Genomic DNA, 15,051 nt, shown 5'->3' on the forward strand with positions numbered 1-15,051 from the left:
AGGATTTTCTTTATTCCTATGTTCCTAATGAAAACTAAAGATTTACAATTAAATTCCTACAATCAACTCTTGAAAAGGAAAGTAAGACAAGCTATCATGATCCTATTTAACTGATTATTGTTAGTTTCAAAAGAATTACTATGCAAGGTGATTGAAAAAGCAAAATTATTTTGTAAATTTTGTGAATACTTCTTAAAGATAAATTGTGTTTTTGAAAATAACTAAAAGGAAAGTTATTCTGGAACCTATAACTAAACTACTTATGTTCTAAAAAGACAATTATTTTTGCTCTAAAAAGAATCTCTTATATTCAAGAATAAATTTATAAAGCAATCTATGTTAAGATCTACACACACTGCAAGTAACAATTCTATTTGAAATAATAAATCGAAAACATAATGAATGTGTTCTGATCAAACATAATTTCTATGGAAAGAAGAGGATTATGTACATAGTCCTATTTTAGAAAGCATACAAATGATGTGAAATTGACATACAACAAATGAAAGACTGTAAACAAGCAATTACAAAGAAATGAAAGTTGCGATAATACAATTATGGAAATAACGAAAACGAAATGAATTGAGCTAAAAATAAAAGAAAGGACCTCGACTGTCTGCAGGGACCCTCCATAAAACAACAGGTTTTAAGACTTTAATTCAACAACTAACTACGCATGATATCGATGAGAATGCTTCTTCAATTAAAAAGGAACAGAGTTATGAAACTTCAAACTGTCAATTAAAGATTACATATATGTCTCTCTCTTTTTGTTTACAGAGTTATATATATAGCATTCGTGCTCAACAGAATGAGACTTTCGTGCCTTAAAAACTAAAAACAATCCTAATCTTATAACGAAGAATTTAACGGTTCTCGACGATTTGCTATTTCGAACACAAATTAGAGAGTCATGATTTATTTGAACTCTTTCTAGTCTGTTTATCCACGTATTGACCTGCTTCTTTAACTGCGCCACTAGGTGATTTCCTTGATGATTTGGTTCGGGTGAATAGGAGGAGATACATGAAGAGATCAATCCTCATCTGCCCATGTGCTTCTTTGCTTGGATGATGTACTGGAACCTGGAAAATCATGGAGATAGCTGCGGAATCATGAAACAACTGCAGGGTCATGTTAATTCTGTAGCTATTACAATCTTTTAACTTAATAATAAGGCACATTAATAAATATGAAAAATAAGACATCTGAGTACCTTACCATGTCAAAATCTATAGTTTTACTGTTTATTTGAGTTGATAGCAATGATGAAAAGAGGAAAAATGGATGGAAATGGTGTAAAAAACAAAACAGTCATGAGACTCTACAGGTACAAAGTAGAACATGTGTGGGAAGTGTCGGGATGAAGCGCCAGGATGACATGGTGGGACGGTACTAGAGAGGAGGTCAAAGGAATGGGTCCAGTTGTTGCCGTGGGCATGTTAGCGAACCTGCAAGTGGTATGGGAAACCCGATATTGCCTTTTCTAACACCCCCTGTAGTGGTTTCGGAAAAGGTGGAGGGTGTCCCAACTGTAGATATGTAGATTGACTATTTAGATAAACCGCTTTGACTGACACCCTTACCCCTAATAACAACCATGCATGTTGACCCATTAGAATTCGTTGATCTGGAGCACGTGCATCAGGGACCATTGATTGAAACTCAAACCGCAAGAAGGATAATCATGGCAGGGCCTTGGTGGTAGACAGGGACCACCACGTAGTGATCAACGATGGAGAATCCATTGCACAAAATCCATGATTTGCGTGGCCCCTTCCATGTAACGTTAAGGGGAGGGAACCCCTGCGTAAATCGTTGATCTCCTCGCTCAAATTGTAGCCATCGGATCTAGTGGTGGATGGTCGAAACTGCTAGGGCGTAGCGATAGGGTATATATATATATATATATATATATATATATATATATATATATATATATATATATATATATATATATATATATATATATATATATATATATATAGATCAGAAGGAAAAACAAATTAATCTCATTTTTCTAACAAAAAAAGAAATATTGGATTTATCAGTAGTTTCCCCCTGGGGTCAGCGGGGTGTGTTACAGTTCATTTTAGTTTATTTACATATTTACAATTATTCACCTAGTCCCTTAGAATTAGGTGTCTAACATCCCCCCTTAATCTGAAGGGTTGTTTGCAAGTCCAAGCATCATTCTGAATCTTTCAAACTTTTCTCTTCCAATTAATTTGGTGAAGATGTATGCAATTTCTCATTTGTAGAACAATGCCATAGATGAATAGTCTTGGCCTTTACATGATATGGAATCAAATGATAATTTGTTTTGATATGTTTGGTTTGATCATATAATTTGAGATTCTTTGCCAACTTAATTGCAGAAGCATTTTCAATCAAAAGGGGAGTAGAGTTCACTTGTTTCTCCTATAAGTCTTCAAGAATTTTCCCGAGGCACACAATCTCCTTTTTTGCTTTTGCAATTGCCACATATTCTATCTCTATTGTGGAATCTATTGGAACTAACTATTTGCGTGACCTCCTAATCCAAGACTCATAATATCACCTGATGTAGACACTCCATTTCTTTATATACATCAGAGTCTGCATCAGAATATACAATTAAGATGAAGTTATCCACCTTTGAATAATTGAATCTAAAGTATTGAGTTCCTTTCAATTATTTTAGAACTCTTTTTTGTAGTAGACCAATGTCCTTCACAAGGATTTTGCAAAAACATAGAAAGTATTTCGACAACAACTGAAATATCTAGTTTGGTAGTGGTGAGGTAGATAAGACTTCCCACAAGATATCTATACTTAGTTGCATCTTAAAAATCATTTACTTCTTTAGATGTGAGCTTTATATTTGTTCCAATAGAGTGGACAAAGGATTACATTCAACCATGCCAAACTTGTTCACACTTCTCCATTGTTCTTCTTTTAAGAAAGGAATATATATATCTATTGGGTCACTTCAATGCCTAAGTAGTAGTGAAGGTGTCCAAATATGTGATCTCAAATCCTTTTTTCAACTCTTTCTTAATGGATGAAATATAGTTTTTCATTGTTCTTTGTTATATCATCTACATATACCACAATATAGACAACAAATTTTCTAGTTTTCTTAACAAATAAAGTTGTATCATCAATATTAAAGTGTTTGAAATTTAATTTCAAAAGGTGTTCAATAAACTTTTCATACCAGGTTAATGGTGCTTATTTTAGGCCATATAAGGATGTGATGAGTTTGCATACTTTTTGTTCTTGTCCCTTCACAACAAAGCCTTCTTGCCAAGACATAATGACATTTTATTTCAAGTCTCCATTCAAGCAAGTAGTCTTCACATCCATATGATGAACTTTCCATCCATTTTGATCTATCAAGGAAAAGAGAGTCTGGATGGTGTCCCATTTTGGTGTGGAGGAAAATATCTCTCCTTAATCGACACCTTCTTTCTATGTAAACTATTTTTCCTCAAGCCTTGCTTTGTGCTTGTCAAGTGAGCCATCTGATTCGTATTTGTTCTTATAGAACCACTTGTAGCCAATCAGTTTGGTTCCATGTTCAATTTTTTATGAAAGCAACATACTCCTTTTGCATTGCGTCTTTCCATTTATCACGAGAAGACACTTCTTTGAAGGAAGTTTGTTCAGTATTAGTAGACCAATTCAATTCACAATTATCATATGAAACACCCATATCAACAACTAAATCAAAATTATTTACATCACATCCATTTTATTTGGTGGAACTTCCAGTTCTTGTTTTTCTAGCCTCATTAGGATGAACATTTTCAATTGTTTTAGTAAGTCATTTTTAGGACCTTTATGAGATGGTCCAAGTTTCTCCATTAATTGAGGTGGGGCTTCATCAAGATTCAACCTTCCAATTTTCTCAATCACATCACTTAAAGGGTTTTCTAGATCTAAATAAGTGGCCGAAATTTCATGAGGGGGAGAAAATGCTTAAGAAGGAGATTCCATAGACTGATAAAAAATAGGGATCCCCCCTTCAAGATGTGGAATCTCAATATCAAATTCATGATAAATTTTTTAAATACGATATGATTTGGTGGCATCTGAATAAGATGCATTTTCGACTCCTTGCATTAATTTTTCTTCTTTGTTCCTTAGGAATTAAGGCATAGTAGGTGGAACCAAAGATCCTAAAATTCCTTACCAAAGGAATGTGGCCATACCATATTTCATAAGGAGTTTTATTTCTGAGACCATGAGATGAACATCTATTTTTGACATATACTGAACATAGAATTGCATCATCCTATAAAATCAACTTTACATTTTTTGAAAAACATCATTTAACAAACCATATATAAGATAGTCCTGTTCATTCTTTCAGCTACACCATTTTGCGGAGGATTGTATGGAGTAGTAGTTTGATGTTGAATCCTATGTTGTACAATAATAGTTTTCAAATTCATTGGAAGTATGTTCTTTTCCATTATTAGGATGAAGGGATCCAATACGTGACTATGCATCATTTTCAATCCATGCATGAAAATTTCTAAAAACTTTTGATTTACTTTTCAACAAGTATACCCAACACGTCCTGGTATAATCATAAAAAAATAGTCATCACACACACACACACACACATATGCAGAAAGAACATGCACAGGGCCACACAAATTAGAATGAATCAATGCAAGCATTATATGTGCTCTAGAAGTAAAATCATGAAATAGTTGTTTGCTATGTTTTCCTATGATACAAGCATCACATTGCTTCAGTTCCCTTGTAATATTTGGAAAATAAAAAACACCATTCCTTTTCAATAAATGAATAATATCATACTTAATATGTGCAAATATTGCATGCATTAGAAGGCTGGATGGAAATGTACCTTCATTATACTCAGAAAGGCGTGTAGAGTTTTGTGCACAAGAAGAAGTTCCTTGTAGTTTTAACAATCTTTCCTCCTCTATTCTAGTTAAGAAAATTGTATTGTCTAATGCTTTTATTATCTCTACTTTTCCATCAAACATATGAATGGAGTGCCCTTGTTGGAAAATGTGAACAAGGGATAGTAGGGTTCTTCGCATTTCTAGAAGTTAGAGTACATCATACATAAGATGTCATGAAGTACAAGAACTTTAATCATGATGGTGGCAAGCCTAGATGGCTTTAGAATTTACTTCGATGCAAAGTACATTGCTCCATCTACATTGTCATTGGAGTCTTGAAATAAGTCTTTCTGAAGGTTCATATGGTAGGTTGCACCTGTATCAAGTAGCCTTGCATCTTTCCAAGAAGCAAATGAAGTATGAAACAAATCTCCAGTTACTCCAATATTGCAATGGGAAACAATATAATGAGTAGATTCAGGCACTTTACCTTTGACTATATATAGTATTTTTCCTTTGTCTTCTTTGTGATCTTTCTTGATTCTCTCCTAGGGGGGTTTTGAATGTGGATGCATTGTTTGGTAATTTAATTGATGTTAAATTACTTACATGAATTATCAACCAGCGCTAGTAAACTAATGAAATGTATGTGCACTGTATGTGTTAGGAGTATTTATCACTCACACAAATCATAAGTTAATTTGAGATACAAAAATGCACATGTTTTTCTACAACTATGTAAGTAAATAAATCACTCATAAAATGAAATCAATTCTATTTCTCTTGCTTAAAAGAAAGATCACACTCTTCTTGAAATAAACTTCACACCTAAAAATAAAATCACACTCACACTTTGCTTTAAAATGAAATCACTATTGCTTATAAATAAAAGCACAAATTCTTAAATGGAAATCACACTTACAATAAAATCACACTATAAATAGATCTATTTTAACAGAAAGAAATATTAACTCTACAAATGAAAATCCTATTTATATCACTACAATGTAAAGTTATGCTTCTAATCTATATTAACTTATACTCTGACCATGTGCACTAGATATCTCACTTCACTTCGTCAATGAAATGGTTAGATAAACTTGCTACAAAACAATCTTAAACTTATATTCAAAAATCAAAACTTAAGTGATTAAATGCACTAACAAAAATACTACATGAACCACAAAATGAAATACTAACTGCAAATAAAATAAAACCTTTGTTGGCTTAGTGGGGCCTGACCCAGGTTCGGAGGTAACAAATCCTGGTACTACTGGCCCTTTCGGCAACAGTCTGCGGAACGCAGATTGAGGTCTCACCCGAAGTAGTATGGGAGGGTGCTAGAACTAGGTTTCCACCCCCTTGAGATGTCTGATGAGTTTAAGTGGTCTGCGGTTCGACCTTGCACGCACGTCGCTACGCGCATGTCGTTACGCGCACTTACCCGTTCCTCGTAGCCTGAGGTGTTGCATTTACGTAGCCCTACTCGGGGGTCGAACAATATTATTACCCAAGCCCTTACTAGTAATCCAATATTAGTCACTTAACTTAGCTTATTTGTATGCTTTCAGTTATACTTAACAATATTCACAATTCATACAAGTGCGCACAGTAAATAAACAATATAATTGCAAATGATATCAAACATGTAATAACTCAAAATAAATACACATAATTGGTAACAAAACCTTTCTTTATTAATCTCTTCTCCATTTACAGACTCAGCTTTACCCTACGCACTCAGCTGCAGGGGTCTGCGCACTTAGCTACGGACTCTACTAGGCCTCTGCGCACTCAGCTGCAGAGCCTCTTCCTACTCTATGACCCAAGACACTCTTCGCACTTCGACTTAGTCTCTAAGACCTTTCATGCTTATCCTCTATCAGATTCTATTGATTGTTTTTACAACTTAGAGCCTCGCTCTATTTATACAATCCCATGGTTCGCGGACCATGGGTAGGCCAACATTACATTCAAAACTTAGGGTGGACAACCCTATGACTCTAACATACATCTCGCACTCCACGCCCGCAATTCGCGGAGTCTTTACAAAAATATCAAGTCAACCCTTGGGCTTTGAGCCCAAAAACATGCCGTGGGGGGTATTCCATGCCCAACAGGTCCCCAACACAAACATTGTGACTCACCCTCGAGTCACTTTGTTGGCACGATGATCTTGGCACGGAGTCCCTCCAATTGTTCTCAAATGGTACTAATGTCTACAACGCACTGAGCTGCTGCTTGCTTAACCTGTTGCATCCGTTCTTTTGAGACCTCTATGTCCGACGTGCTTCCCTGCATTTGCGCAGGCATCCCTTTTATGTGCACGAGCTTCCCTTCAATATTTTCCATGATTGTGAAGGCCTCGTCAATCCATGGCTGAATGCACGCTTTGAGAACTGCTTCCTTAGGGCGCGCCGCGTCCACCTGCTCCTTTAATACCTTGGTTTGCTGCATCCTCGCAAGCCGCAGAGTGAGGACTACTGTTTGCGCAGTTCCTCTGACACTTTTGTACTGCTGCTGGAGTTCTCGTGCCTCTGTCTCTAGGCACTGGATGTTGGGGTCCTCCTGTAGAGTTGTGAGGACCTCAAGTGCCTGTTCCAACATGCCGGTACAGTCGTGCACTGCACCTCCAATTTCTTCCAACCCTGCTGTGATAGCACTAGCGTTCTGTTTTCTGAATTCCGGGGGAGTGGAAGGCTGCGCCTTCAACCGCAGCTCGGCGATCTAAAGACTCAGCTCCAACTGAACCTTTGTCGTCTCTTCTCTAGCCTTGTAGACTCCAATTGCCAAACTGTGGATCTGCACTTCTAACGGTAGATCTGCTCGATGGCCAGCTTCGAGATGCATCGGCAAGCATCATCTACCGTCTGCACTAGAAGTTGATTTTGCGACACCAATTCGTCGCGCTGCAAGCTGAGCTTTTCTATGTTTATCTTATGCTCACTAAGAACTTGGATCGCGTGGATCTCCCCGACCCGCAACTCTATTGTTATCCCATCCTGTAACTGATACAATGTCTCTCAGAAGGGCAGCCAAATTAAGGCCAAGGCCTTACAACATGCTAACTGACAATCGATCCATTGCATTTGACAACACTGGAGCTCTCTCCGGCAACATTATTGTGTTTTCCATCCTTGCGCGCAACATCTACTCTGCTACTGAAGTTCCTACTATGACGTGGGTTGACAGGGTACCTTTCTGAGGGGGGCACACTTGTAAATCCTGCAGTTGTTCTCTGAGGGCCCCTAACACAGTCTGGTTCTCCTGCATAAAATCTTGGAGCGCTTCATTTGTGACATCACAGACCGTCTCGCCGATGTCATGGATATCACCTTCAGTTAAGGTGATCGGGTCAATGGAAAACTGTGAGGCCTTGACCTTCTTCCTTGGTCCCGCTCTCTCTACGATGCGTGGGCGCTTCAACTGTGTGGATGTGGCCCCTGGGTCCATGCTCCCTTCTGTTGTTTCTGTTTCTTCCGCCTCCTACCCCTGTGAGAACGTTGCTTGGCCCTCATCTGCCTGTGCTGTTGCTGCATGTGTTGCCTGTGCTACTACTGCTGCTTCTGTGGCCTTCTTTTGCTCTGCGACTTTTTGTGCCACTTCTTGCGCTGCCTTGTCCTTAGCTGTTATGGTTTCCTTCCACCTTTTCTCGGTCAATTGGGTGACGCGCAACTTGGAAACATCCTTATTTTTCTGCGCTGTCGCCTTCTCTAGTTCCGCTAAATCTGGGGTGTTGATGCCTCGAAAATCGCTGCAACAACATCGGGGATAACCACCCGGTCCGGACCTTAAAGGCAACTCCTTTTCCGTTTGGTGTGGTGGATCCGACTGGATATAATGGGACCAGTTTCACAATGATTGATAGATATGATGGATAAGTGGTGGATTCTCTAATATCTAATGATAATGGATGAATGATTTAATCTAAAAAGTAAAAATATGAATAACTATTCTATCTCGGGAAATTTCTATTTGTAAGTGCAACGTTTGATAATCTCTGTTCACAAATAAGCATATAGATGACTCTATTTGATAAACAAAGACATTCATTCATATAATAATTGCTTTGTTCAAATAGTTGAACAAAGTAATCAATAAAACATTGTTACACTTATCCTTTATATATCACTGATACATATATGACTAAAAGAATAACATCCCTTAAACATCCAATAGTGAAAAATACAAGGAATGGTGGTGAAAATACATACATATATTCAATGATAGCAAGAGTAATCAAATAACGATTCACGTAAAAGAATGAAACTAGATCATAGATAGTAGTACCATATGTGCTGTAAATCATTCCCGATATCAATCGCAATTCGAATTCCTTTTTCCAACTCAGAGATACTTTCATATCAAGGCAATAGTGCACATCCACATAAAAGCTTCTTTGTTAAAATTTGGAATATTGGCCCAGTCTTTATAAAAAAATATACCGGAAGTACAATAGTGCAACTTTCAGGTTTTTATCTTATACAAAACTGAGGACCCTTTCCAAATGCATGAAAGGGCCTATAAATACTAACTAATTACAAAATAAAAGTGCTATTTAATTGGTACAACTATGCTATGAATATCTCCTCAAAATCGGCTTGTCCTCAGTCGGCAGCATGATTCATTGTTTTTGATGATCTCCCTTCGGCTTGAGCTGGCAGATATCTAACATCGGTTGCAACTCTGGAGGGCGATTTAGGCGAGAATTCAGTTGAGCTGAATATGTGGCATCTTGGATCTCGGGGATCATGCAACTGATGGCATCAGTTAAACATTTAAGTGCGGCCCTCTGACTGTATGGCTTGATTAAGAAAAACCAAAAGGCATCCCAAGTTAAACTTTGGATGCCAACGATTAGTCTTCGATTCTTTTCCAATTCCTGACTACATGTTTGCTCCAAGGCTTTGGCTGATGTCAATTTACCTGGATTACACTGTGAAATCATATTGGACAGATAAAGAGTGTCATTGACAAATTCAATTAAATTGCTAGTAGATAACCGACATCTTGAGGTTTCTCTTTCAACCTTCATTAGTTGCGTCTGCCATTCTAGGAACAAGATGTCTTTGTGTGACTCTAGAATTTTGGACAGATCTGAAATTTGTCCTTCACTGGAGTCTTGCCAAGCAAGAAAGCTGGTTAAGGTCTCCTCGGCTTGTTCGAAATCCTGCCTAGCTTCAACTGATTTATCAACTATTGATGTAGTAATATCACAAAGAGGTTCAACCAGAGAAATGTTATGGCATAGTAGTTTTAACTGTGTAATTAATGCCTTATTGATTTGTAGAGCTTCTGTTCTGAACTCTGCTACTTGAGGAAGGCTTCTGAACTTTTCTACTTCTTGTGACAGTTGAGCGATTCGCTCATCTTTAGTCTTGCTCATTTGTTCATTCATCGCCTTTAATCTGGCCAATGCTTCGGACAATTCCTTCTGTTTCTGCACTGCATTCGAATCTATCCTCTGTTTTTCTTTGAGCAATTGCTCATTTAATTGGCTGTTTGTCTGCCGCTGTGTTGCTAGTTGCTGTTCCAATTGTTCTACTTTCCGATGTGGTTCAGACACCTGCGACTGCAATGAACCAATCATTTTATCTTTTTCCTTAAGGAGACTGCTTACTTCTGAGGCTTTATCCATGGTGGCTTCCGAATAAGCTCCGGCATAATGGGAGAGTTTCGTAAGGTCATCGGAAGGGTTCAATTCCTCCTTCCACACCACATTAGCCATCTTTGTTTGACCTAGCAAAATGGAAGATTGATCAAGTCTCCTCCTTTTCCTCTGTCTTTTTACCACAACCCTGTGTTTAGGGCTGTAAAAGACATCTAATGGTGGTATGTCTTCTATCTGTAAAATAATCTGATCGGATGGATCTTTGGGAATTATTTCCGCATCCCTGCTACTAGGTAGGCCGCCGGTCCCTTCACTTGGAACCGTAGTTGTGGTTGTTTCTTGACTGACTGTCACTTGGGGTATGCCGAATCCTGGTGGAGTCTCAGGCTTATTTATAATAGAGTCAAATTGTTGCCACTCTTGGAGGAGTTTGGGATCAATTTGAGTCTCTAAATCAATAACTTCACTGTCCTGCTTCTTTTCTTTCTCCTGCTCTGTTTCCTTCTCTTTACCTTTTTCTGACTCTTTTCCCTTTTCGGGAATTTTCTCTATAGCAGGAGGCTCGCCAATACTCTTCTTCCCAGGCTCGCTTGACTTATTTGTTGGTGTAGTAGCCAATAAATCCAGAGGTAGAGTTTGCAACCTTTGTTCTCTGAGCCTATTGAATTCTACCAGTCCTTCATCATTATATTTCATCCTGGCCAATGTTTTAACCTGAGACAATGATTCCGATGAAGAAAATAAATCATCAAATTCATCTTTTTTATGGTTAAACTTAGTAAGTTTGCCCTGTTCAAGCACATTATAGGCAACATTCCGGGGATCGAATTGCCTGTTAGGAATGGTCGCAAGATTGAGCATATTTATTTTTTCTGCCTCCTTCTTAGCATGTTTCCAATCAAGTATGGTATAAACACCGCATCTCAAAGGGAATATGGGCCATAGCTGCTTTTTGGAAGTCTTAAGGGTTTTGGACGTTCCAGCGGTTATGATTTGGTAAGCTAATTCATGTGCCAACAATTTATCCGGTACATACAATGGGAGGACATGGGGTCTTGTGGCGCTACAAAACACCCGTATATATGTGAATTTATCTTCCCCGAACCAACTTCCCACAACAGTCAAGTCAACTCCTGCCTCCTCGGAAATCCTTGGGGTAGGCTTGTCAAAAATGGCATAATAGATAGGCAACATGAAACCATTATAGATTTGATACAAGTGGTCTTTATAATGTGCCTTCCATAACATCTGATGATAGATGTGAATTGTCTTAGGGTCCTGTGGCGTCCACCTCCACCCAAGTATCGGGTATTCAGAATTAAAGAAAAGCATATCCATAACATAAGCATCGTAATAGAAGGGGGGAATAATCCTGGTGGTTTTGCGTGATTTGAATCTAAAATCAAGAATTGCAGAGGCTAATTTATCTGACAATATATTCGCCCAATCCATGACATAACTAGTAACAACCGCTTCCATTAAAGGAACCATTTCGATGGTAAATTTTGCTGAATCATGCATTCCCCATATCCTACACATCATTGCCCCAGCGTAACAGTAAGGAGATGACAAGGAATCCACGAAGTACTTACCCGATGATTCATGTTTGTGCTTTGCGGGATTTTGTCTCCATTGTCTAATTGGGGTTGATTCCGTCTCATTCTCTTCTGCGAATTTCTCCAGAAAAGCTTTGTTGTACTTCTTCTCAGGTTCGGGCAAATGGTACATTTTCCTCAAGTCGTCAGGCTGAAATGAACCGAAAACTCTTCCATCAACTGTGCAAAACGTCCTATTAGAAACAGGAATTTGTTCGACCACCCATCTGACCACATCAGTGTAAGGAAGAATTTTCTCCCGAGCTGCTATCTTGTGTAAAAATGAGTCGTCCAAATCTTTGAGCGAGGCTTTAGATCTATTAGTTGAGCCCGCAGTAGCTTCTTCCGTCACCTCCTCCGGTTCTTCTGCCTCAATTAAATTATAGATGCTTTTCCAGCTTGTATTTCCAAGGCCGAGACATGTAGTGTCTGAAATTAGGCCCTTTTTGCTTGGTCCTGGGTCACTGGTGGGCTGGACTGTTACTGGAGGGGCCGCTGCTGCAGCGGATCTCTTGGATTTCTTTCCCATTTGCTTAAAACTTGATACTTAGACGGAATTCTGCACAAGGAAGGAAACCAGCGTGATACAGAGAAATGGATAATAAGAGCCAATATGAAAGAGTTATATCTTTTAACGAATAAATAAAGATCATAGTGAAATTACCGCAGATAGAGTCTAAGTGGAAAATCTCGGCATAACTTCTTCATTAATTGGCCGCTTCACCTATCAATCATGATAAGGGAGCCTTTAAATATCCATCATAACGTCTATATAGTGAATAATTGATTCAAGCGTGGCTTAGATATTTGGCGGCTAATCGTAAGTTGGAGTTTATCTTTTAAAAAACTTGGACTTTCCTTTTTTCTCTTAAATTTTATTTTTATTTTTGTTTGTTTATTTCTTTTATCAATTCAGATTAGAAATTATTTTTCTTTTATTTTTCAGTTTTGATTTTGGTGCCTCTGCCATAATTTACACGAAAGGCCTTTTTGTTATCTAACAATGGTCAACATATGCAGAAAAAGAATGTTAATAGTCTACTATTTCTTTTTTCTTAAATCTCTTAATAAAGTTTGTTTTCTTATTATGAAGGTAGACTTACGTAGGGAAGAGATTACAAAAACAAGAGAAGTTGACAAAGTATCATAAAATCTGAAAAATTTCTTTTTTCATCAAAATTGTAATTATTTTGAGATTTCAATATTTTATTAAGATCTTTCAAAATTCTATTATCAGTCAAGGAAAGTTATTTTTAACCAAGTAAAGACACTTTATAGCAAAGCACCCTTAACTCCGAAATTGTCATTCTTAACTCTTAAGGAGTCAATAATTATCCCTGTCCAAAAAGTCTTGTTTTTCTAGAGTGTAATCCAAAAATATATTTAAACTTAAAAGATAAGAGGTCTCATCATGAGCCTGTTTACCATGATCATAGGGAAAAAATAAGCTGACATTACCAAGACTGCTAAATCAAACCAGTGTAATGGCTTATGATTGCGAACAATTATAAGACAAGAGGTCCCATCATGAACTAGCTTGTTCAGTCCAATTATAACCAGTGAATGGCATTGTCAACTATCTGGCTACCAAACCAGGACAATGGCTTTTAAGAACTAAGAAATAAAAACAAATTCAAATAAAATAAACATATATAGATGGATTTATCTCTAGGTAAATAATTCTTAAATAGATGGGATTCTGAATCATTGATGATTAAAAGGTAACCCTGTCGAGACTATAAATGTTTGATGGCAGTAATGGCTCTACATATGACAAATGAGTATATTTTAAAAGCTAAGTTGTAGAAAGTGACCCTTTATCTCTACAACTAATTAAATACTGGTATAGTATTATGAGATATTTTGATTTATGAGGAATTTAAAAAAAAAATTATAGTTAGATGATTCATGTTTTTATTCAGCCTAATAAACCTAGTCAAACATTTCAAAAATAATTCTCTCTTCTATAATTATTCTTACTTTAATGGTTACGAAAATCTCATTCATATAAAACAAAGATAACTGGTTCTTCTCCCGTGTGTCGCCATTGTTGTGGTAAAACACAACACTCACCCCCCAACCCACATTTTTTTGTATATTTTACATACTCAAATAATGGGGACCCTTTTTATAAATTTTTTACTATGAATCTTTTTTTTATTTTCATGTAATAGTGTCTTACAATTTTATAATTTTGTTATTTTCATCGGATTTATGTTTTGATTGTTTCATTGAATTCGACTTTTAGCAAGCTTTCCATCGATACTTGTTTCATCTCATTTGATCAACTAGTTTGTAAATGGCACCTAAATAAAATTGAATATTTTTCACTACCTTGACCTATTAAAATTTATAAATTGTACATTACCTATATTTCATAAATTTATTCATTTGTAAATAATTAATTTTCAAATTGTAAATTAAAATTATTTTGTAAATAAATTTTTCTTTTTACATAACTCCCGAGACCAAGAATCAATATTTAAACCTTAATTAAAAAACAAGTAGTATACATAATAATCGTTTTACCATTCCGCTCGCTACCTTATATCAGAAGTTTCAATTTCAAAACTTCTCCAATATAGTCATATCACAAGATTTTTCAATACAATACTCAATTTCTAGATCCAATATGAGTATGAACCTTAGCTTAGTAATTTATCGGGTTCACCGATATCGCAAAAATTACAATGAACATTTTAAAAAATATATGCAATACGACTCACCAATGCGATGCGATAACATAATGGCATTTAAAACAATGAACATTTTAAGAAATAGGCGATGCGACTCACCAATACAATGCGATAACATAATGGCATTTTCCATTTTAATGGGATTCGAATATTTGGTTTTCAAATACATTGAAACAAGTTTAAAGAAGAAGAAGTTAATATAATTTAGTTTTGTAATATAAAAATATATATTATAAATAAAATATTTATAATATTAATATAATATGATAATATTTTAATTAATTAAT

The sequence above is a fragment of the Pinus tabuliformis genome, chromosome 6, assembly GCF_031772625.1.
Source record: "Pinus tabuliformis cultivar Carrire ecotype Pingquan chromosome 6, CPIR1, whole genome shotgun sequence".
NCBI classification, from domain to species: Eukaryota; Viridiplantae; Streptophyta; class Pinopsida; order Pinales; family Pinaceae; genus Pinus; species Pinus tabuliformis.